Source organism: Dermochelys coriacea, chromosome 2 (genome assembly GCF_009764565.3).
Source record: "Dermochelys coriacea isolate rDerCor1 chromosome 2, rDerCor1.pri.v4, whole genome shotgun sequence".
NCBI lineage: Eukaryota > Metazoa > Chordata > Testudines > Dermochelyidae > Dermochelys > Dermochelys coriacea.
Window position 1 is genome coordinate 115,839,756 of NC_050069.1, and position 24,460 is coordinate 115,864,215.

Genomic DNA, 24,460 nt, shown 5'->3' on the forward strand with positions numbered 1-24,460 from the left:
TGCCACCTCTTTATATCTCTTTCCACAAATGTTCATATGAATACAATTTGGTTGCAGACAGAAAAAGTATCACGAATATTACAGCAAATATTGGCTGATAATATGTGCCAGATTATGGCCTCACTGAAAGCTCTTTGAAAGTAACTATTCAGGAATCCTACACAACTGTGATTTAGGTAGCCAAATAGCAAATTATGACCAGGCAGCATTTTAAGTGATAGTTAGTCCATAGGTTAAAATGTGTTTGAATAAAATATTTGTGGAATAAATAACTAACAAATTCATTAAAAAGTTAAGTCATGTGGTGGATTATTTGTGAAGAAAAAAAGGGAATACATTCCTCCACTAAATTGTTCACTGTGAATAGTCCACCCAGCTGTATGTGTACAGGATGTACAAAAAGAAATGCAGGTGGACAAAGAAATGCAAGAGAATGCTTGGTTTCAGAGTAGCAGCCGTCTGTATTCGCAAAAAGAAAAGGAGTACTTGTGGCACCTTAGAGACTAACAAATTTATTTGAGCATAAGCTTTCGTGAGCTACAGCTCACTTCATCGGATGTATTTGGTGGAAAATACAGTGGGGAGATTTATATACACACACACAGAGAACATGAAACAATGGGTTTTATCATACACACTGTAAGGAGAGTGATCACTTAAGATAAGCCATCACCAGCAGCAGGGGCGGGAAAGGAGGAAAACCTTTCATGGTGACAAGCAAGGTAGGCCATTTCCAGCAGTTAACAAAAACATCTGAGGAACAGTGGGGGGTAGGGTGGGGGGGAAAAATAACATGGGGAAATAGTTTTACTTTGTGTAATAACTCATCCATTCCCAGTCTCTATTCAAACCTAAGTTAATTGTACCCATTTGCAAATTAATTCCAATTCAGCAGTCTCTCGTTGGAGTCTGTTTTTGAAGTTTTTTTTGTTGAAGGATAACCACCCTCAGGTCTGTAATCGAGTGACCAGAGAGATTGAAGCGTTCTCCGACTGGTTTTTGAATGTGATAATTCTTGATGTCTGATTTGTGTCCATTTATTCTTTTACATAGAGACTGTCCAGTTTGACCAATGTACATGGCAGAGGGGCATTGCTGGCACATGATGGCATATATCACATTGGTAGATGCGCAGGTGAATGAGCCTCTGATAGTGTGGATGATGTGATTAGGCCCTATGATGGTGTCTCCTGAATAGATATGTGGACAGAGTTGGCAATGGGCTTTGTTGCAAGGATAGGTTCCTGGGTTAGTGGTTCTGTTGTGTGGTGTGTGGTTGCTGGTGAGTATTTGCTTCAGGTTGGGGGGCTGTCTGGAAGAAAGGACTGGCCTGTCTCCCAAGATCAGTGAGAGTGATAGGTCGTCCTTCAGGATAGGTTGTAGATCCTTGATGATGCGTTGGAGAGGTTTTAGTTGGGGGCTGAAGGTGATGGCTAGTGGCGTTCTGTTATTTTCTTTGTTGGGCCTGTCCTGTAGTAGGTGACTTCTGGGTACTCTTCTGACTCTGTCAATCTGTTTCTTCACTTCAGCAGGTGGGTATTGTAGTTGTAAGAATGCATGATAGAGATCTTGTAGGTGTTTATCTCTGTCTGAGAGGTTGGAGCAAATGCAGTTATATTGTAGAGCTTGGTTGTAGACAATGGATCGTGCGGTATGATCTGGATGAAAGCTAGAGGCATGTAGGTAGGAATAGCGGTCAGTAGGTTTCTGATATAGGGTGATGTTTATGTGTCTTAGCACCGTAGTGTCCAGGAAGTGGATCACTTGTGTGGACTGGTCCAGGCTGAGGTTGATGGTGGGATGGAAATTGTTGAAATCATGGCGGAATTCCTCAAGGGCTTCTTTCCATGGGTCCAGATGATGAAGATGTCATCAATGTAGCACAAGTAGAGTAGGGGCATTAGGGGACGAGACCTGAGGAAGCGTTGTTCTAAGTCAGTCATAAAAATGTTGGCATACTGTGGGGCATGCGGGTACCCATCACAGTGCCACTGATTTGAAGGTATACATTGTCACCAAATGTGAAATAGTTATGGGTCAGGACAAAGTCACAAAGTTCAGCCACCAGGTTAGCCATGACATTATCGGGGATACTGTTCCTGACAGCTTGTAGTCCATCTTTGTGTGGAATGTTGGTGTAGAGGGCTTCTACATCCATAGTGGCCAGGATGGTGTTTTTAGGACGATCACCAATGGATTCTAGTTTCCTCAGGAAGTCAGTGGTATCTCGAAGATAGCTGGGAGTGCTGGTAACGTAGGGCCTGAGGAGGGAGTCTACATAGCCAGACAATCCTGCTGTCAGGGTGCCAATGCCTGAGATGATGGGGCGTCCAGGATTTCCAGGTTTATGGATCTTGGGTAGCAGATAGAATACCCTAGGTTGGGGTTCTAGGGGTGTGTCTGTGCGGATTTGTTCTTGTGCTTTTTCAGGGAGTTTCTTGAGCAAATGCTGTAGTTTCTCTTGGTAACTCTCAGTGGGATCAGAGGGTAATGGCTTGTATGCCAATATTTTTATGGCTGACTTAGAACAACGCTTCCTCAGCTCTCGTCCACCATGATTTCAACAATTTCCATCCCACCGTCAACCTCAGCCTGGACCAGTCCACACAAGAGATCCACTTCCTGGACACTATAGTTCTAATACGCGATGGTCACATAAACATCACCCTGTATCGGAAACCTACTGACCGCTATTCCTACCTACATGCCTCTAGCTTTCATCCAGATCATACCACGCGATCCATTGTCTACAGCCAAGCTCTACGATATAACCGCATTTGCTCCAACCCCTCAGACAGAGACAAACACCTACTAGATCTCTATCATGTATTCTTATAAGTACAATACCCCCCTTGTTGAAGTGAAGAAACAGATTGACAGAGCCAGAAGAGTACCCAGAAGTCACCTACTACAGGACAGGCCCAACAAAGAAAATAACAGAACGCCACTAGCCATCACCTTCAGCCCCCAACTAAAACCTCTCCAACGCATCATCAAGAATCTACAACCTATCCTGAAGGATGACCCATCACTCTCACTGATCTTGGGAGACAGGCCAGTCCTTGCTTACAGACAGACCCCCAACCTGAAGCAAATACTCACCAGCAACCACACACCACACAACAGAACCACTAACCCAGGAACCTATCCTTGCAACAAAGCCCATTGCCAACACTGTCCACATATCTATTCAGGGGACACCATCATAGGGCCTAATCACATCAGCCACACTATCAGAGGCTCGTTCACCTGCGCATCTACCAATGTGATATATGCCATCATGTGCCAGCAATGCCCCTCTGCCATGTACATTGGTCAAACTGGACAGTCTCTATGTAAAAGAATAAATGGACACAAATCAGACATCAAGAATTATAACATTCAAAAACCAGTCGGAGAACACTTCAATCTCTCCGGTCACTCGATTACAGACCTGAGGGTGGCTATCCTTCAACAAAAAAACTTCAAAAACAGACTCCAAGGAGAGACTGCTGAATTGGAATTAATTTGCAAACTGGGTACAATTAACTTAGGCTTGAATAGAGACTGGGAATGGATGAGTCATTACACAAAGTAAAACTATTTCCCCATGGTATTTTTCCCCCCCACCCTAACCCCCACTGTTCCTCAGATGTTCTTGTTAACTGCTGGAAATTGCCTATCTTGCTTGTCACCATGAAAGGTTTTCCTCCTGCCCCCCCCCCCCCGCTGCTGGTGATGACTCATCTTAAGTGATCACTCTCCTTACAGTGTGTATGATAAAACCCATTGTTTCATGTTCTCTGTGTGTGTGTATATAAATCTCCCCACTGTATTTTCCACCAAATGCATCCGATGAAGTGAGCTGTAGCTCACGAAAGCTTATGCTCAAATAAATTTGTTAGTCTCTAAGGTGCCACAAGTACTCCTTTTCTCTTTAAGAGAATGCTTGTTTACTGATGGCTTTCTAATGTCAGTGATGTAGGAATTGTTTATTAAGTGAGGTTGCCTGGGGTGTAAGGGAGGGCAGAATGTGGCTCACTGTCTTAATTGTGTCAGGTTTCAGAGTGGTAACCTTGTTAGTCTGTATCAGCAAAAGCGACCAGGAGTACTTGTGGCACTTTAGAGACTAACAAATTTATTTGAGCATAAGCTTTCGTGGGCTACAGCCCACTTCATCAGATGCATAGAGTGGAACATATGATAAGAAGATATATAGATGTAGATATAGATATAGATATAGATATAGATATACACATACAGAGAACATGAAAAGGTGGAAGTAGCCATACTGCAGCTTGACTCAATGCATGTAAACAGCAAAAGGCAGACCCTCAGCTAGCAAAAGTTAGCTGTCCTGAAGGCATATCCATGGAAGGTCTAGCTCCCGAGATAAGACAGCAGACAACACAGGAGCAGTAACACTTTCAGTCCTGTTCACAGCAATAAGGCTTCCTTTAAAATAAATTGTATTGATTCACAGGGGCAGTTCTAGCAAGTATTCAAAATATTAAAGCATCATAGTAACAGTAAACAAGACATACCAGAAGAAGAAATAGCATGACAGTATTACAATGAGGCTAAGTATCTGGAACATGACATTTTTTTGTTTGCTTCTCCAGAAAAACAATTATTAAAACCAGATAATGTTGGTGCTTGCTTTAACAGACCAGGGGTCCACATCCTCAAAGGTACCTGGACTCCTAACTTATTTAAGAGGGTCTCTGCCAGGTAGCCTTAGTCTGGCTATTTGGGGCTGCCACTCCAAAAACCTGCATCTCATAATCAATCTTGGTTACAGGTACAGTTCTTTGAAATGACTAGACTGTCAAGCAAAAGGCCTGTCTGCTATCTGTACTCGCTTTAAATGAATATAATGACAATATGCTGGTCTCAAGCTCTGAATGGCTACACAGGGCAGTAAGACAGCGACACTGCCTTCACTCAAAGACATATGACCAATTATATTAAAGGTCACACTTAATTGCCTAGTCCACAAAGAAACACAAACTTGCAGGGGTTATTATAGACTATGTCCAGCTGCTGCAATAGCACCTTAGATGCATCAAAAAATACAGGGCCAGTTGCTGCCAATGTAAACAGGCACAGCACTAATGATTGCCAGGGACTTTCATCCATTTATGCCATCCGATAATCTGACCCATAATAATCTACACAGAGTAATCATTACTAATGATTAATCTGACCCCCAACACACACTCAGCAAATTGGGCAAAAGAACATCTCCATTATTAGATTATGTTTTGAAACAAATTGACTATGGCTGGCTTTGCTTTGACTGAGTTCTCCACTTTAGTGTTAGCATTTTGCAGACATTCTACCAAACAAATGTAGCAGCAGGAATGTTTCTAGAAACAAACATACATTGGCAGAAAGCAGATCTCAAATCTGTAATCATAAGCATTCAAATTTATGATAAGACTACAGTGAAGCTCACTCAGCCAGGGAACAGGCATGTGGCCAAACAAAGCTGCTCAAAAAGCAAATCATGACTATCAGTAGGGATGGCGACTTATATGGGTCTGTGGTGCGCGGGGTCCAGCAATATTCAGGGCCTGGGGGCCCCGCTCCACCAATGTTTGGGGCCAGGTCTCTCCCTGGACCCTGCCTGCCGCTCCCACGCCCCTCCCACGAGTGTCCCCTGGCCCCCACTTGCTGCTCCCGCGCTCCTACCCCAGACCCTTGAATGTCCCTGTCTCTCCCCTGCAGCTCCACGCTGCCTCCGCTCTGCTGACTCCCGGCATCAACTGCCGCCTAAGGGTGCTAGTGCCAGGGCAGGCTGACCCTGATCCTGCCCTTCCGCCTCGGCCCCTTCCATTTTCTAACAGGACCCTCTACCAGCACTGGGGGGCCCCCCTGCCCGCAGTCACCGCTCCTGCCCCATGCTGGGCAAGGGGCAGCCCCATCCCCCACCCCCAGTGAGGCTACAGTGAGGGGTGGCAGCAGCAGGGGAAGAGGCGCACACATGATGGCAGCCTCTCCCCACCCCCCCACGTACTCACCACAGGGGAGGCAAGGGAAATTCCTGGACCTGAGAGGGGCCTTAGGAGCACATGCAGCGACAGTGATGCAAGGTGAGTGTGCTGCCAGGGAGGGTTGGGAGGGGGCCCTCCCCCAGAGCTCGCTGCAGCCTGCGGCAAGAGGGCTGGGGAGAGTCCTCCTCTCTGGCCTGCCTGCACCCCAAACTCCTCATCCCCAACCCCACCCCACCTCAGAGCCCCCGCCCCCAGCCAGAGCCCTCATCCCTCCACACCCTAACCCTCTGCCCCAGCCCTGAGCCCTCTTCTGCATTGTGACCCCCCTAATCCCTGGCCCCACCTAACAGCCCTCACCCCACACCCCAACCCTCTGCCCTAGCCTGAGCCCCCTTCCATATCCACACCCCACAGCCCTCACCCCAGTACCCCAACCCTCTGCCTGAGCTCCTCCCACACCCCAAACCCCTTATCACCAGCTCCACCCCACAGCCCTCACATTTTTAAATTATTTTAAAATATATATATTGGCTTACAAGGCAGGTGTGGGGGGGGAGGGGGACTTGGACCTGTTCTGGGCAACACCAAAAATTATACAAACCTGCCGCCCCTGACTATCAGATACCTAAAACAGTGCTTACATGGTGAACAGTTCATAAACAGTGCACAGGTTGATGTATGTGTGCATAACATATAATTTTCAATAGCAAACAATTGTTCATTTGTGACCAGAAACAGGGCTCTATTTGTCAAATGCATTATTTGATGTGGATCATTTGCCCAGCTCTGCTCAGACTCATCAATGCTCCCAACCTCAGACCTCTCATCCCCCTTGTATGTCACTCCCTGCCCACTCCCCATATACCTACTGCAGAGGGGAATAAGTAGTGTGCACCCACTTATCCCTGTGCATTTAGACCCAAGGACTGGGTGGTCCGTGCAAGGCTCTGAGAGAGATTTTTACTCCCATCTGATCCCCTTTGTGGGTACATAGAGCCCAGGTTACAATCTAGCCCATAGTGACATCTCATACTCCTCATAAACTGATGTGATAGAAGGCCCTGTTTTTAAAGAGGCAGACATTTTTAATTAATTTTGTTGCTGCAAATTACAGAGTTGAATAAAGGAATTCTTTTGTGAGTGGGTTGCAGAGAAAGTCTAGGACAGGGAGAGCTGGGCTGGGGGTGAGAGTCTGGAGCTCTGTTCCTCTATTTGATGCAATCTCTTTTAAAGGTCACCCACTGGGAGACAACATCGATCAAATTCTTTTTCTAAAAGGAACAGTGCTACCAGTGAAGATTTATATAACACACTTGTGCTACAGTTCTATATTTTTTTAAAATAATTTTAAACCATATAATAACTTTAGCAGGAATATCGTAAGAGGCTGCCAAAATTTCAAACATTTCCTTGATGTAGGATGATCACAATGGAAAGGAATGTGAATCTTATCCAGCAGTCAGCAAGGTTTTGTCTTCCTTAATCCCTGAAACTAAATCACTGGGTAGTTTTTAGTCTCCGACCTAAATCTTAATTGATGCTTACTGTCATTTAAATTACTGCGTGATTCTTCTAACCAGAGACCAAAGTGCTCTTTAGGGCAGTGATGGTTTAGGAACTCCATGATCAAATATTTGAACAGTAAATAACCCCTAGGATTTATTACTGTTGTAATCTATTCGGGTATGACAGAGCACAACAACCCTCTAAGGAAATCAGATCACTCTGAAAGCTCAAGTTTTTTTCTGATATTAAAATTGCCTTATTTTAGGTGGTAGATTACTAGAACCTAAACCTGATGTCACAGTGATGAGATTACACATTCAATAATAGATTCAATAGAATATCAATAGAACAGGTGATTTGTTCCCCGTGTGCTGTAATTTTACTTTGCACTGTGTAGATATTTGTTTTTTCCAACATGTGAATTCTACCAAACTCCGCAGAGCAAACCTTCCTACTCTGGCATAATCCAAAGGCTATTTGTTTTCATTTAGCAATCGGTCAGACACAGTAGACCAAACCAGAGAACCTAAAAAGTCATCTCCATATCCCTGTTAATGACAATCACATCAGAAGTCTCTTCAAAGGTGCCAACATTTGCAAATAACTAGTAGAGACTCTGGAGTGGGTGATGGAAGCAGAGATTTTCCTGTCGAATCCACTGAATTGATTTGGGATTCAGCTTTTCAGAGGAATGTAACAATAAAACTTAACATTTTCCCTAATGAAACTGACATGGTCCCTTTTCAATAGAGGCAGAGGACATACCTTCTTCATCGCTGTGAACATCAACAAGTTCAATTGTGTCTTTAAGAACAGCTACTGATTGTGTCAACTGCACTCTTCTTTTCTTCTCCTCTGACCACACAGTGACTGACTGAGAAATCAGGGAGAGGAGTCATTTGGTATGTTCTCCACTACTTCATAATCCCTTGCTGTTTCATAGATTCATAGATACTAAGGTCAGAATGGACCATTCTGATCATCTAGTCCGACCTCCTGCACAGCGCAGGCCACAGAATCTCACCCACCCACTCCTATGAAAAACTTCACCCATGTCTGAGCTATTGAAGTCCTTAAATCATGGTTCAAAGACTTCAAGGAGCAGAGAAGCCTCCCTCAAGTCAACCATGCCCCATGCTACAGAGGAAGGCGAAAAACCTCCAGGGCCTCTCCAATCTGCCCTGGAGGAAAATTCCTTCCCGACCCAAAATATGGCAATCAGCTAAACCCTGAGCATATGGGCAAGATTCACCAGCCAGATACCCAGGAAAGAATTTTCTATAGTAACTCAGATCCCATCCATCTAATATCCCATCTCAGGGGATTTGGCCTATTTACCCTGAATATTTAAAGATCAATTATTTCTCTTGGTATCTCTGCCAAATAGGGTCTCGGTGGCTTTCTTTATTAAGCCATCATTAAAGGCCACATGCCTCTCTGGTGAACCAGTGAGTTTTCCTAGGGAAAATCCATCAGAAGGTAATGCTGCTCTTTTCAACATTAAGGCATGGCTTTAGAGCCCATTGACTTTACATGCTTAAGTGATTTGCTTAAATGGAGCCTTAATCTCTCTGTGCCTTAGTTTTTCCATCTTTAAAAATGAAGATAACACCCCCCTACCTCAGAGTGGTGTTATAGGGGCTTAATATGTCAACTTTCGTGATTTATTCAGTGACTACAGTATGAAGCACCAAAGAAAAGCCTATAAATAAACAATCAGGACTTCATAATACTAAATTCTAGAGCAGAATTCCCATCCAAGTCTAATTAACCATTGATTTCAATGGCAGTTGAGGATGTCAAGATCAGGTTCTTAGTTCTATGATGTGCCAGAGTTAAAAAAAAATATGGTGTGAGCATTTAATTGCAGTTAAACTACAATCTGTTAACACAGGAAATTTTTATTTGGAAAGGAACTGAACATGTGACTTTTATTAAAAAAAAAAAAAAAAGGACAGCTCTCAATTGCTATAAAACTTCAGGCATTCAAGACAGAATCCTATTCACACGGTAGCCAGTAATTTGTTAAAGAATAAAGGCTAGATAGCCATTTGAAATTAGTGATTGGATTCCACTCAAAAGTACAAGATTTTGTGTAAACTGTAATGATCTGTAAGGTGTGTTCCCCAATGGTGTCATACATGTCTGAGTGAAGGGCTTTATGAGGCAAGAGGTGGAAGGCTACTATGTGTATAATTATTGGAATGTTTTGGGCCAGTACTGCTCTGTTAGATGTGATCCAAAGGCAACTGAAGCTGCTGAAAAGACTGTCATTGACTTCAATGGGAGCTGGATTGGATCTTTGATCTGTTGCCATTGATGGATTATGCCATTGTAAACAAGAAAAGAATTTGGTCCCAGGTGTATGCAGTCCTTGTGAAAATACTTTGAATACGTCGTAATTCAGAGTTTTGTTCTAACAATATTCTGATTTGTTCTAAGTTTGCTTCTCTCCTTTCATTCACTGGCCAAGATTTTATTTCTTTTGATTTCCTGTTGTGTTTCTCTCCTCTCCATACCTCATAATTCCAGATTTATCTTTCATTTCTATGTTCTCTGAGACTTTTCTTTTTAATCTTATTTTTCCCTCAGCCATCATGCCAGGTGTTTATAACCATTTCATCTGGGTTTCTCCTCTTTCCAGGTATTTCTTTCAGTGTTCGTTTTTGTTTGTTCTGCTTCCCCCCCACACACACATTTTTTCCTAAACCTCTTTTCATTCACCAGCCACTGCACCTTTTCCTGTAAAATGCTTCTTTTCAATGTCTTTTTATAATTTTCTCCTACTATGCTTTGCATTTCTGTTTAGATCTGAATTTTATTATGTTTAGGTTCATTTTGATTCATTAATCACATTTACTACAGACATTTATATGATATCCATCACTATATTATTTATAAGAACTTTGCATGACTGAAATAATCTCTCAAGAATAGAGAGATATTTCACTTTTGTTATTTACTCCCATTGTTGTTTCTCCTTTTTTTAATACCCTGTATTATTCCAGCTCTAAGCATCAATTAATATTATTATTATTATTGATTTGTATTGCAGTAGTATCTTGAGGTCTTAGTCAAGGATCATGCCAGGCACTATATAAACACAGCACAGAAAAAGAACTTAAATGTATGTCTGAGATGAGAGAATAGGTAGATATTACAAACATACGGGGGTGGGAACGGGGGGATGGGACGGGAGGGACGGGAGGGACCTCCAGAGAAGAGGAAGTAAGCAGCAGTTGTCACAGTACACAAATTGACTAGCCATTGTCAAGTGTTTTGTAGGCCTCATGGCAGAGATGAGTTTTAAGGAGAGATTTGGAGGAGGCTAATGCAGGAGGAGGCCTTGCAGATTTTTATGGGGAGCTCAAATTGATAAGGGGCTGTACAGGAGAAAGCATGACAGCGTTTGTGGGAAAATGGGACAGATGGATGATAAAGCAGGGGTCTACAGCTCAACATGGTATGAGACATGATAAGTAGGGTGGGGATGCCCCACAAAGTGCCTTACACATGAACGTGAGTAGTTGTCTTTATTTACATTCACAAACTTCGGAAACATTTAGGTCCAGATCTGAACTTTACTGTTCAGGCCCCATCTCTAATTTCCTCTCTTCATATTTCTCCCTCTTCAGCTCTTGCTGACATTGATACTGGCTCACTGGCATTTTCAAACTATCCAGCTGCAACTCCACAAGAAATGGTATTTGTGCTGCAGATACAGCCACATATGAATACAAGCCAACAAGCCACAAACCTAAAAACATGCCACACCCCAAACAAGGGTTTAAAAATTACCATTATTAGCCACTAAATAGGGCAGTTTTGATTCCCAAGCACTTGGCAGAACATCCAGATCTGTTTCAGACTCTCTCAGCCCACTGTGGTGAAGTGGCTTTGCAATTTTTATGTAACAACTTGGGAAAAAATAACTACCTGTTTCTTCAACAATCTTCTCTGTGTTTCATGCAACTTGCTATGAACTAATGTGTGATTGGCTGAGTGATGCCAGGCACAATGCTAAGTTCAGATGCCAACCAAAATGAACATGGATAAAAAAATCTGCTATTTGGAAAGCAATTCATTTTTTATAGATAACCAGCCGTACCAACAACCTTTTCTAAATCTGTTCTGTGAAACAGAATAAACACATGACCTGTTCCACAGCCATAAGGACCCACTCCTCAGGCTTGGTCTACACTTAAAAGTACAGCAGGGCTGGAATTAAATTTTTTCTTTAGTGGGCAATTCTGCAATTTCAAAAAAAAATTCCATTCTGAAATAGAACAAAAGCAAAAACTTTCTAAACTTTAGATAAAATTGAAACTTTTCATTCTGATTTTGACAATTACAAGTTTCATTTTGAAAAGTCATTCCAAAACAAAAAAAAAAGGAAGTAACCCATTCCACATCCTAATTTGGCATTATCAAAATACTTCATTTCAGGTTTATTTTCCAAACAAAGTTTCATCAAAGTTCACACTTACTTAAACATTTGGGTTTCCACAAAAATGGTCTTTTTTGTCAAAAAATGGTTTTCATGAAAAATTTCTGCCCAGTTCTACTTAAAAGTTTTGCCGGCATAGCTATATTGGTTAGAACTGTGACAAAACTCACACCCATAACAGCAGACCATCAAACACTGACGCTGAAATATAGCTATTTATAATAAAAGTTGGGTTAAAAAGAAATTTTTGTCACCAAAAATAAAAAATCACCCATTCATCCAGAACTTCTTAGCAGCTTTGGACAAATGTTTTAAATTCCTGTTGCCAAAGTCCTCTTTTTTAGCTACTTTCATTAATAATCAGGAATTTATTCCTAGGAAATATCAAAGCACCTATTTGTTGTGGGTAACCGCTGAGATTACTCAATTCAGACAGCTGTTCCTGGGTCCTGATCTGAAATTGCGCCAAAAGATATGTAATAATGTAAATAATATAAAGAAATCATATTTCAATATTTACACATCAAACATTTCATAATGAAATCTGGATGCCCAGTGGCTCTAAGTAGACCTTTCACCATATTTGAAGAGTTGACCCAGGATCAGGTTGAAACAAAAGGTTCAATCTCTAAGAGATCTACAATTTTGACTGAAAAAGAGGTTGATAAGAACATTACCCAAATGAAAAGATGGGAAAGGGACTTGGACAAAGAAACTGATCTGGATGATTGGGTCTCTATATGGGAAAGGGGATATAAATCTTCAGTTAGTCTGGTTCAGAAAGAAAAATTTTAGAAATCACTGTGTAGATGACATTTGATTCCAGTTAAGATCCATCATATTTTTGCTTCTAGGGAGGTGCTCTGTGGGGGAGCTGTGGAGAAAAAGAAACATATTTGGACATGTGATGGTTATGCCCAGGAATTAGATGGTTTGGGGAGGAAATTATTAAAGAAACTCATCTTACAACAAAATGCGAGCACCAGACCTGCTTACTTAATGATACAGCAAAGGATCTATATTTTAAACAGAATGACAAATTAGTTTTTTTATTGTTATCAGCAAGACTTTTCATTGCACATTGGAAAACAGAACTCCTCATCCTGTGGAACTGCAGTATAGTAAAATACAGACTGTCCTTGTAATGTAAAAGCTTTTACACTATTTATGTATACAACAGAAGTGCCAAAAAGAGAAAGGTATTTAGAAATGTGATCACCCTTTTTCGCATACTCAGCGGAGAAGGGATCTCCAGCCAGCGAGCCAGAATCTTTAGCCAGGTTCTTTGAATATTAACTAGCTCCTGAATAATATGTAGTATGTTAACATTTTATTGTAACTTTGCCTCAATAAAAATTGTTTTTTTTTAAAATGACACCCCTAACCAACAAACTATGCCAGCAAAATCCCTGGTATAGATGAAGTTATTCCAGGAAAAAAGTACTTTTGCCTGTATAGCTTATTCTGTCCTTTTTCCAGCATATCTTCACTAGGGTGGTTTGCTGGTATAACTCTATCTAGCTATCGCTATACTGACAAACCCTTTTAAGTGTAGAGAAGGCCTGAGTCTTTTGTGGGCTCCACCTCTAATAGCGTTTGAGCTTCAGGTTGTCTCTTCATTAGTCAACCCGAGATAAAAAAGCCTATGTTTTACAGTATAAATAATTAATACTTTTCAAACTTTGCATTTCTGAGATGCCTATAGGCATTATGTCCAAAATAACATCATAATGTGTGCAGGGGTGGCAAGTTATATCTCCATATGGTGCCTTAGCACCAGCAATATTCAGAGCCCAGGGGCCCAGCTCCACCAATATTTGGGACCGGCTGTCCCCCCCGACCCCACCTGCCGCCACCCCACGCATCCCCCAAGTGTCCCCCAGCCTCCTCTTGCTGCCCCCAGACCCCCCACGTGCCTCCCCGCCCGAGAGCAGAGTGTCCCTGCTCCTGCCCCTGCCCCTGCCCTGCAGCTCCATGCTGCCTCTCTGCAGCAACTGCTACCACAGGGTCCTAGCACCCCACCATCTCCACTGCCAGGGCAGACTGACTGAGCCTGCCCTTCCACCTCAGACCCTTCCCTTTTCCAGCGGGAGCCTCCACAGCACAGGGGGCCTCCCACCCGCAGTCACCATTCCTGCCCCATGCTCGGCAAGGAGGCAGCCCCATCCCTCACCCCCAGTGATGCTACAGTCAGGGGCAACACCAGGGGAGGAGATGCACACAGCACCCCCTGGGACCCACCACGGGGGAGGCGAGGGAGATTCCTGGACCTGAGGGGGCCCTAGAAGCACATGCAGTGACAGTAGTGGGGGTGAGTGTGCTGCTGGTGGGGCTCCTCCCCCAGAGCTCACTGCTGCGGGCAGGGACAGGGCTTAGGGGAGTCCTCCTCTCAGGCCCCTGTCCTGGAGCAGCCTGCCTGCACCCCAAACTCAACCCCAGCCGTGCCCCACCCCAGAGCCCACACCCCCAGCCAGAGCTTTCACCCCCCCACTGCACCCTCAACCCTTTACCCTAACCGTGAGCCCCTCCAACACCTTATCCCCAGTCCCAGCCAGAGCCCTCATCCCCCTGCACTCCAACCTTCTGCCCTAGCCCAGAGCCTCTCTAACACCACAAACCCACCAGCCCCAGACAGAGCCCTCACCCCCCATACTCCAACCCTGAGTCCCCCACAGTGTTTCATACTGCCATGCAAGTTCTGATGTGGCCACCTAGATTATTTTTTTCTATATGTTAATTCAGAATAAAATTATTTAATGTGGCTTAATTTATGAAAATTAGAATGAAAAACATCACTACCTCAGGGACACATGGAAAAGGTGCATTTACATTTTTCTTTGTGTTGGAAACTCTGTCCTTGTATTGCCCTGATGGAAACCTAACCACAACTTTACAGTAACAATTAAAGGACTCCAATATTATTTGGAGTTGGGAGAGTTTAAAAGGACAATAGAACCAACAGGAAAATCCTCGCCATAGAGCTCTAAAAAAAACAGTAGCCTTTCAAGTGACAGTAAGGGGTGGACCCTGATCTTTTTTTCATTCCCTTTAGTATAGTAAATAGATGTGAAATAGTCAAATCCCGGTTCTGTTGAAGTACATGGAAATGTTGTCAATGACTTTAGTGGGATGAGGATTTAGCCTACAGAGTTCCCACTAACGTCAACAGGAACTGCCAGTGAGCATCCAAGGGCAGAATTTGGGAAAGACTACTGTAGTTATACTTGGTGTGCCTGATCCTTGGTCCCACTCCAGCTGCTCTAATACCAGAATAGCACAAAACATCTATAAAGCTAATGGATCTGTCCCCTGGAGGATTCTCCCTATGTAGGGAAATCTTCAGGTAATATAGAAATACCATAATATTTTCTACTCCTTCTCCTGGCTCATGTTCCCCTGGGGGTTTTCCTCACAGATAAAGGAGACATGGCCAGGGTTTCCATATACCCTGGCAGTTCCCAGATGCCAGAACATCATCTTGGGGCTGTGAGCAGGCAGATGTAAGTTAGAGCAGGGTATAATCAGGCTGCTCTGCCTGGCATTAGAACTAGGGCAAGCCCCAGGACAAGGAGGAGAGTAAAGGTAGCTTAAAGCCACCTTTGCCAACCTCCAGCCAGTATTGTGCCAATTGAACTAGAGAACTCCCTGGTACTTATTCAATAAGAGTGTCATTATGGGGGTTTCATAATGATGACTTTTTCTAACTGCTGCTCTACAAACTCCATCTGAGATCTCAAAAATCAAGCTGTTTTTCTACATCATACACCTCATCATAACAGCAGCAATTCAGAACCAGATTCTTTACTCCCTTGCACCTTATGTTGTCATTTACATATGCAAAGTCTGTGTAGAATTTACAGATTCATAGGCCAGCAGGGACCATTATAATGAATCTAGTCTGAACTCCTGCATAACACAAGACATACAATTTTACCCAGTGATTCATGCATCAAGCCCATAACTTCTAGTTGAGTTAAAGAATCTCTTTTAGAAAAACATCCCACTCTTGGTTTAAAGAATTTAAATGACAGAGAATCTACCACATCCCCAGGTAAATTGTTCCAATAGTTAATTATGCTCATTGTAAAAATACCTGTGCCCTATTTCTAGACTGAATTTTTCCTAGTTACAGCTCCTAGTCATTAGATATTGTTATACCTTTATCTGCTAGATTAAAGAGCCCTCTGCTATCAGAAATTTCTTCACCACATATTTATAGACCATGATCAAGTCACCTTTTCTCCTTCTCTTGGTGAAACTAAAGAGATTTAGATTCTCTAGTTTCTCACTGTAAGGCAGGTTGTCCAGAAATTAGTTTGTTCTTGGCACTTTTCTGAACCCTTTGTGAACATCTTTTATTAAGTATTGACACCAGAACTGGGCACTGTATTCCAGTAATAGTCTCACTAATACTGTATACATTGGAAACACCAGCTTCCTAATTTCTATTTGATATTCCCTTGCTATAATCCAGTGATCACATTTGCTATTTGAGCTATCACATTGCACAGGAAGTACATGTTTAGCTGGTTATCCAATGTGACCATAACACGTTTCTAGTCAGTTTTCAAAATTACAGCCCACCAGCCTATAAAGTTTGACCTACATTCTTGGTTCATAGTTAGAAGACCTTAAATTTAGCTGAATTAAAATGCATATTGTTTAGGTGAGTTCAGTTTAACATGCAATCCAGATGGCTCTGCTGAACTGAGCTGCCCTTATCATTATTTACCACTCCATGAACTTTTGTGTCATCTATAAACTTTATAGCAATGATTTTATATTTTCTTTCACCTCATTGATAAAAAGATTGAATAGCACTGGGCCAAGAACAGATCCCTGTGGGAACCTACTACAGATTTCCGCATTGGATGAAGATTCCCCATTTAGGCGTCAGGATCTGAAATGTAACGAAATTCAGGGTGTTCTAAATTATGAACAAATGTTCACTAAACATCATAGAAATTTTGCAATTTTGCTTTGCCTGATTTCATACCCCCAACAATGTTGTTTTTCTGTGAAATTTCACAAAAGGTTTATTCCCCACAAGAAAACTCGTAAAAACTCTTAAAATCTGCCCTGTCTCTTCAAATTCTGCCCCAACCTTCCTTTGGGCAGAAGAACATCACCAGTTCCATTCACTAAGGGCCTCTTAGTTTCTGATTGCCCACTACTATATTTATTGTTTCCCCCTCCCCCACCACCTCATGACTTTTCTTTGTATCATCCATCTTTTACGTCTCATCTTTTAGACTACTAGCCCTTAGAAGCAGAGACTGTCATTCATTATTATGTGTTTGTATGTGCCTAGCACAATGAGGCCCAAACTGGTTGAAGCTTTTAGGCACTGCTGAAATATACCTGATGAATAATGGTGATTATAGTCCCATATTTACTAACATTGAATAGTATTTTACTCTGCAAGTGAGGGTGTGGTAGGTTTGCTAGTCCCCCAGAATTGTCCTGGAGTCTCCAGGAATTAAAGATTAATCTTGAATTAAAGATTATGTCATGTGATGAAACCTCCAGCAATACATCCAACTAAAAATTACAACCCTCGGGTGAGTGGCAGAACCAAGGTGAATAATAAATGTTCTCGTCTGCTCAATTTCAAAATATGATAACTCTGGATATATTCTAACCATTGTTTTAAATGTCCTGTCTTTTGCTTTGGGAAGAACTAACTCATTTCCACTGCCATTATTCAACTGGAAGCATTCAAATAGAAATTGGGCAAAACAGCTGGAATGGAAGGCTGAGCTTTGCAAGATTTTGACTTGTGCTTGGCACCTTCCGTTGGGTTGTGTTATTCTGGGTTCATTGAGTTTAAAATGTCAAATGTTCCAAAACCAGACAAATTGGCCTGGCAGCCTATGTGAAATACGCTCAATAATATAATAATATTGCATAATATTTTAATAATAATATTGCAGCTCTGACCAATACAATGTATTAGTAAAGAAAAGTATCCTAAATTCCAGATGAAGCTAGCTGCAATTTTCAATCAATAGTATAAATGGTAGTTTAATGCTATCTGGTTATCTACACATGTGTTATCACTGCTATGTTACACAAATTCTTTGCTAAATGTGAAGGGAACTCAGGTAACCCTTCTAATCCAGATGGAGTATTTTAAGAAACTGAATTATTATTTATGTGCCACAGGAAGGTAACTAATACACTCTTCAAGTGTCTTTGACTAATGTATTTTGTCTAATGTTTCGTCTGGTCTGAAATATATCCAATTTATCATTTTCCAATATAAACCCACTGGAACAAAAAAGAAGACAAGAAATAGGATCACTCACCAGCCAGGGTTTACCACTGAATGCTGAAAACAATTTATACTGTGTTATCGGCAGCTGTATTAAAAGTAGTGGTTACTCTCCCATGCGCCAGGTTTAAAGGATAATTAATAAACACAGGAGGCCAAAGAACTGTCTGCTCACTTAATGTGATAAGTGTAGGGAAGGGGAAATACTGGAGACTCATTGCTGGATATGGCTATGCTGAAAGCACATCTGTACAAGGATGGCAGTACATCATTTATGGAATGGCTTTCTGGACATAAGCATGCATAGGCTCTGCTTTGAAATCAAAACAAATATTTAGTGTTGGACCATTCAGAGGAAGGTAAACAGAAATGGCCGCATGGAGATGTTCGCTTTGATAGTCTACTCCACTGGGTTCAGTTTAGAGGGCTATTTTGAGGATGATTTTCCTTCTTTGGGCATCTGAGCAGCTAGTCACTAATCTGCATCTAACTCTGGATCCAAGCCAGTAAAGGCTGACTCAAGGCTTCCTGAGGCCCCACAACACTCCAATCAAGAGATCAGCTTTTTGTTGATTTTAACACTTGTAAAAGCGACTAAAAGGACTGGCCAGTTTCCTGGAATGAAACAGGCAATGACAAAAGGATGGGTATCTGGCTTTTGGGAGGTGGGGCTGGTCCTGACCACACTTCTTTTTCTCTGCCAAGAAAACCTATCCCCCCCCCCCCCGCCCATTGGTGAGCAAGTTGGAAACAAGCAGGAAGGTAGTATGGCTCCTTTGGGGAGAGCAGGGGCAAGGAGCAGAAAGAAACCTGCATGGAGTCCATCAGGCAGCCCTGCTACCCAGGAAGGAAACAGGCTGTCAGCATAAAGCATGGCAACCTGTTCAGAGGGACATCTTTTAGCATTTACCAGTGAGGTGAGAAAGGTTTTATTCATGCTTGCTAGCAGAGTGGCATGTGGCCTTCTGCAAGGCTGATGCCACGTTCTGTGAATGGATTGCATAGGATGTGCCATGATCATTACTCTACACCTCCAATACCCTACAAGCCAGTGTTTTTCAACCAGTGGGTTGAGACCCCCAGGGAGTTAGCAAAAGGCAAATAAGGAGGCTGTGAGATGCTGAAAATTTGATTACAATCTAACGCAATGAATCTCACTCCCTGCACATCCTTATCCTTCAAGGTCAGGTACACTCATTGTTATAATTCATACATATTATATTCTTGCTTTTATAGTGAATGTATAGGGATTGGTGAAAGGGATTGCTGAATGAAAGGGACTGGTGAAAATGTTTGACTCTGAATAAGGTTTGACCTGATAAGGGTCAGAAGCACTAATCTAAACACAAATGGTCCATTGTCAAGGGAATTAGAAAGATCATTGCCAAACAAGCCTCTTCCAAGCCATGGTTCTCACAGGAAAGCCACTAGCCAACCTCAATTAGTTCCACTGTTGCTGGTGTGGATTATGAGATGCTCCAAGAGAAATTTCAAATTAGAATGCAGAAAATTGAGTGCTTCAACACTAAAAAATGCAACTTCAAAATGCAATGTACTGAAAGAATGGTCTTTTACTTTTTGTCCTGGGATGTATGCAACACTCTGGTTGGTGTGTGTTGCTTACAGAAATTAGGGAAGCATTCCGTATATACAACAGGGACAAAAAAAGACATTTCTTCAGCACTGTTGAGACACTTCCTTCCAGCTCATATATACACACATGCAAATGAGCATTTACACAACCGCTTCTTTCTGAGCTAAAGAGCAAAATTCCAGGCCAAAATTTGGACTGGATTCCATTGGCATCAATTTGGAGTAACTCCTTTGAAATCAATGGATTTAAACCAGTGTAGCAGAAAGCATAATTTGGCCCTTGCAGATTCTCACTGTTTGCATTCTTTGAAATATTTTCATTGAATCCCTCTGAAAGTTGATTGAAGATCATGAACTGGTATGGGGCTCTCTTCCTTCTTTTTTCAGGACATGTAAATTATATTTATAGGTATGTGAAGGTAAGGAAATTTTGTCCAGAAATTTCGTATTTAAAATGTCTCATTCCTGTTCTGAGAAAGCTCCTCACTGAAATTTTATGCATTTTGCAAAGCTTCCTGGCAATGCCTATTTATTTTTTAATTTAACTATGCAAAAACACAAAAAGGCACAATTGCCTGAAAATCTGTACTCACAAATTTTTAAGGAGAAGTGGAAGCCATCTTTGATTTTTTTTCTCTCTCGTGCTGTTAAAATGAAAGGAAACCTAGGAGTGCAGATCCTCAGGGTATAGCTGAGCTTTGTTCAGCATAGGATCTGAGGAAAGAAGGAAGATATGGTATTATGCCACCTTTTCAACAGCCAATTCTGGGGGCAACTGATAGCAATTTCAGTCCCAGTGCAATCAAGAGCAACTTCAAAGAGGCTTTTTGGTTTTTAGACCCAGAAAAACCATCACGTGGCTTAAATTATATGATGAAATGCAACCATCTCAACTCAAAATGCAAATGCGTAAAAGTCTTCACTGACAACCAGTTAGCAACAGAAATGTCATATCTTCCATACCAATAACTTTACTGATACAGAATATTTAGCAGGAAGCACTGCATTTTTGTAGATGCACAATGAACTGGGGCAGGGACACAGAGGGCTTGATTCTCAGCTGCAGGCAAACAAGGCTCAGTGAAGTTGAGGAAAGGAAATCCAAATGTGCCTTTTGCATTCCCTTGATCCTGGGGCACAATCTGCATCAGGCCAACTCCCTGCTTGGTTAACAGCCCCAAGCCAGCCATTATAGCAGCCAGGAGTGCTGGGTGCCAGGGTATCCGAAGCTGGGGTGTGGAGGGCCGGCCTAGTGATCGGTGCAGTGGCAGCCAGGCCAGGAGTCAGAGAGGGACTGGAACAAAGCAAGGGCAGTGCTGGAGAGGGACTGAGAACAAGGCTGGAGTCCAGAACATGGCTGGAGCAGTTAAAGCCTGTGGAGGTCTGGCACTACTATCAGGCAGGGAGAGTTCCAAGCCAAGAAGTCATGTTGGGCAGACTAGTCTACTGTTTCTCCAGTGAGGCTTATATACATGTCCTGAGAGTCACCAGACCAGCTCCTGGCTTGTGGACTGTCTGGAGCCTAGTACAAGGAATGACTTATCACTGGATGTGGCTAATCAGGCTTCTAGTTCAGAGATTACTCATTACCTCACAAAGGGAGCCTGACATGCTGCATCTCTCCAGCCGTGCCCCTATATGGCAACTACCAGGGGTTTAACATGATTTTTGTGCCATCCAAGGATGCCCTGAACATGGAAAGTCCTGAGGGATCTAATCTGCCAGGGTTATGCTCCTTTGCACAAGTGGAGCAGTGCAAAGTGACTGGGCCAATGAGTCTAGACTGTGGTTGTTCTTAGACAGTAAGAGAGGGCATCAAAGCGTGACAGTAGCAGAAAATTGCGAGGTGGGTGTGGGGCGATGAAGAGAGTGAAACTGCAAAAGTGGGAGAGAGGTCCAAGAAGGAAGATGAACAGACGCTTGTTTTTGAGAAACTGTCCTGCAGGAAGGGGAAAGATCGAAGGGGAGAGAACAGTAGCAAAAGACAAGAGTTCAAGGGAAAAAAAAGTACTATCTGGGTTTATCCAAATAATTATACCAAGGAAATTGGCTCAGAATGTAGTGCTGCTGTACTGCAACTCTTACTCTTGTTATTATGAGGGGATAAACTGGGGATAATTTAAATTTTTCTTCCTCAAAATCTCAGTCATAATTTTGGCTGGTGTGTTTGGATTCATGACCTATAGAAAGCTCTTGTAGCATGCATTTAGCACTGTGGCAACACAGCATTGTTTACACTGCAGCAGCTTGAAATCCAATACGAAAATGTCAAAATATGGTCCACTATACTAACATGAATGTTTGATGTAAACATGTTCACTCTGCTTTATCAGTCTTTGTTTTCTGAGGTGTATTAGTAAGAGGATCTGGCTAAGGTTGGTGGTGTCTGGACTCACTTCACTATGGCGTCCTTAGAGGTTTCAGTATATCATACAGCTGTGCCATGAGTTTCCAAAAGCCTGGAACAGGTGAAGCTGAGGAAAAGGATAGTGCAGAGGGTCTGTCAGCTGACCACCACCTAGTGCAGTGATTGTCATGTAGTCTTCACTTTGCCCACTTACCTCTGGGTGTACGAATACTTGGAACTGCATTTCACCACACAGAATGTGCACAGGCATGGGACAGTTTTTTCTTGAGAAATGCCTACTGGATTGATACGGTTATCATAATATGCGTAGTCTGTAATATGTTGTAGAAGCCAGTGGCGTGACTGGAGGAAAGGGACACATAAAAGCAATTGAGAATAATTCAGTTTGTGAAAGGACAGTTAGGATTATTTTTCTTCTTCTTGCTATCAAATCTTTCAGAGTTAGCTTTTGTATGGCCTTCATGTAGACAGTTTTTGTTGGATCCAGAAATGTGCTTTCAAACAGTTTAGAGGTGCTAAGGCCAAAAACAATTATCATCATAGGTGGTGCAAGGGTCATGGTTTTGTGAACTGAAACTGCTACTACAAAAAGAAGGAACAGTGCTGTCAGTGCCCCTGTTAGTAGTAAAGCAAGTTCTGAGGGCACTAGAAGACTTGTCAAAATCCTTCCTCACTGTACCATCTCTTGCTTCATCTTCTCTCTAGTGCTAAATGCCCATACACTGGTATGCAGTGTAATTGTAGCCCTGTCTAGTCCCAGAATTAGAGAGACAAGGTGGATGATGTAATATCTTGTATTGACCAACTTCTGTTGGTGAGAGAGTCACCGCCTTCAGCCACAAAAGCTCTTCTTGAACCCAGAAGAAGAGTAAATTCTGCTCTAAGTTATACTGCACCAATGTACATTTGGATTAACTATTACTTCTCACTAAGGAGCTAAATTGTTTTGAACATTAAACTATTTGCATTCAGTGGAGCGATTCCAGGTTTGTACTTGTGTAAATGAGAGCAGACTGGAGTCCATATTATATGTGATAAATGCAACTATTAGTTCATCTGATCTGCATCCCACTGGAATAGTTTTAAGATTACTTTGGCTGATAGTTCCACATTTAGTCTCACAGAGGTGTTGTATTTTGCAGTACATTTGGTGCAACATAAACATGTGAAAAGTTGCTTTCATATGTTGGAAAACTTCAAGTACTATAAAGTCATTTCAGCTGTGTTTAACATGTAATGTTTTATTGTAGTGTGAATAACCTAACACTTAGTAGATTCAATTTGCCTTGTGCTGTGAGGTCAACCCATTTCATGGATTCACCTTTCCGTCTATAAGATGAGGTCATTTTATTCTGAGCCATGGAATTCTAAAGTGAGGCTCTCATACAACTGGGCTCCAGCAGACTTAGAGGTTTCAACAAGCAAGTGTTTTTCATTATTGTAAGAGTTCAAGGAAATTCATTCCCAAAATGTTTACATACAAAGCATTGTTTCTCTACTGCCAAAGACCTGCTGAACTTTATGGCAAACCTTTGTTGCAAAGAGGCCACAAGCAATTTGCCCTTCTTTTGTTCTGCGCCGACATAGGATAATTTATAGATAAGCTTAGGACTCTAACTGGTATACTAATGAAATGTTTATTTAAGGATGTATCTTTCTGGGATTGGTGCATCAGAAATCTAATGAATGAAATATGAATAACTTAGCATATTTCAAGTAGTGTTTTTGTGTTTACCCTTGAATACTGGAAACTATTTGGCATTATTTTTAGCAGTGAGATTTCAACTAATTAATTGAACCAACAGATGTGAGAGTAATCATGATATGGTAGAGGAGAAAAAATGGAAAGAGTTGTTCCCCTTGAAATAAAGGTGGATTGACCATGAAGTGTGAAAGTATGCCAGAATGTATACCTCATGACTATGGAGTAGGGGGGAACTATTTATTTGGCTAAATCAAATGAATGGGTAGTAAATAGTGCTTTACTTCTGATTTACATTAAACAAACATGTTACAGTATGCTACAGTAATCTTGAGCCATTATTGTAATGAGCTGGACCATTATCATAAAACACTATATTTTTTAAATAAGGGAAAAATTTTATGATGTGATTTTTTAGATAAATGTATTTGAACATGAGAATACACTGAACATCATGCCAACAATATTCCTGCACACAATCCAGATATCTCTACTAGGTAATATTTTCTTCTCATGTTGTGGGACAAATCACCAAATGAACTATTGACACATTCATTCATACAAATAAATTCCACTAATGTTGCAGTTGCACTGA

The 24,460-nt window shown here is 41.9% G+C and overlaps 1 protein-coding gene and 1 long non-coding RNA gene across 5 annotated transcripts in view; one reads left to right on the plus strand and one right to left on the minus strand.

Moving 5' to 3' along the window:
- Nucleotides 1-24,460, minus strand: part of LOC122458769 — a 62,180-nt gene that overhangs the window by 23,226 nt on the left and 14,494 nt on the right. Inside the window, exon 3 of one of the 2 annotated variants that reach the window (XR_006279008.1) lies at nt 20,382-20,509. The exons of the other annotated variant lie outside the window; for it this stretch is intronic. This is a non-coding gene — a long non-coding RNA (uncharacterized LOC122458769). Of the gene's footprint in view, nt 1-20,381; nt 20,510-24,460 lie in introns of those variants that run through there. 2 annotated transcript variants of the gene reach the window in all.
- Nucleotides 1-24,460, plus strand: part of NEDD9 (neural precursor cell expressed, developmentally down-regulated 9) — a 137,438-nt gene that overhangs the window by 1,140 nt on the left and 111,838 nt on the right. Inside the window, exon 2 of one of the 3 annotated variants that reach the window (XM_043508333.1) lies at nt 10,537-10,608. The exons of the other annotated variants lie outside the window; for them this stretch is intronic. The gene's annotated coding sequence lies outside the window, so the exon portion shown is untranslated. The remainder of the gene's footprint in view (nt 1-10,536; nt 10,609-24,460) is intronic. 3 annotated transcript variants of the gene reach the window in all.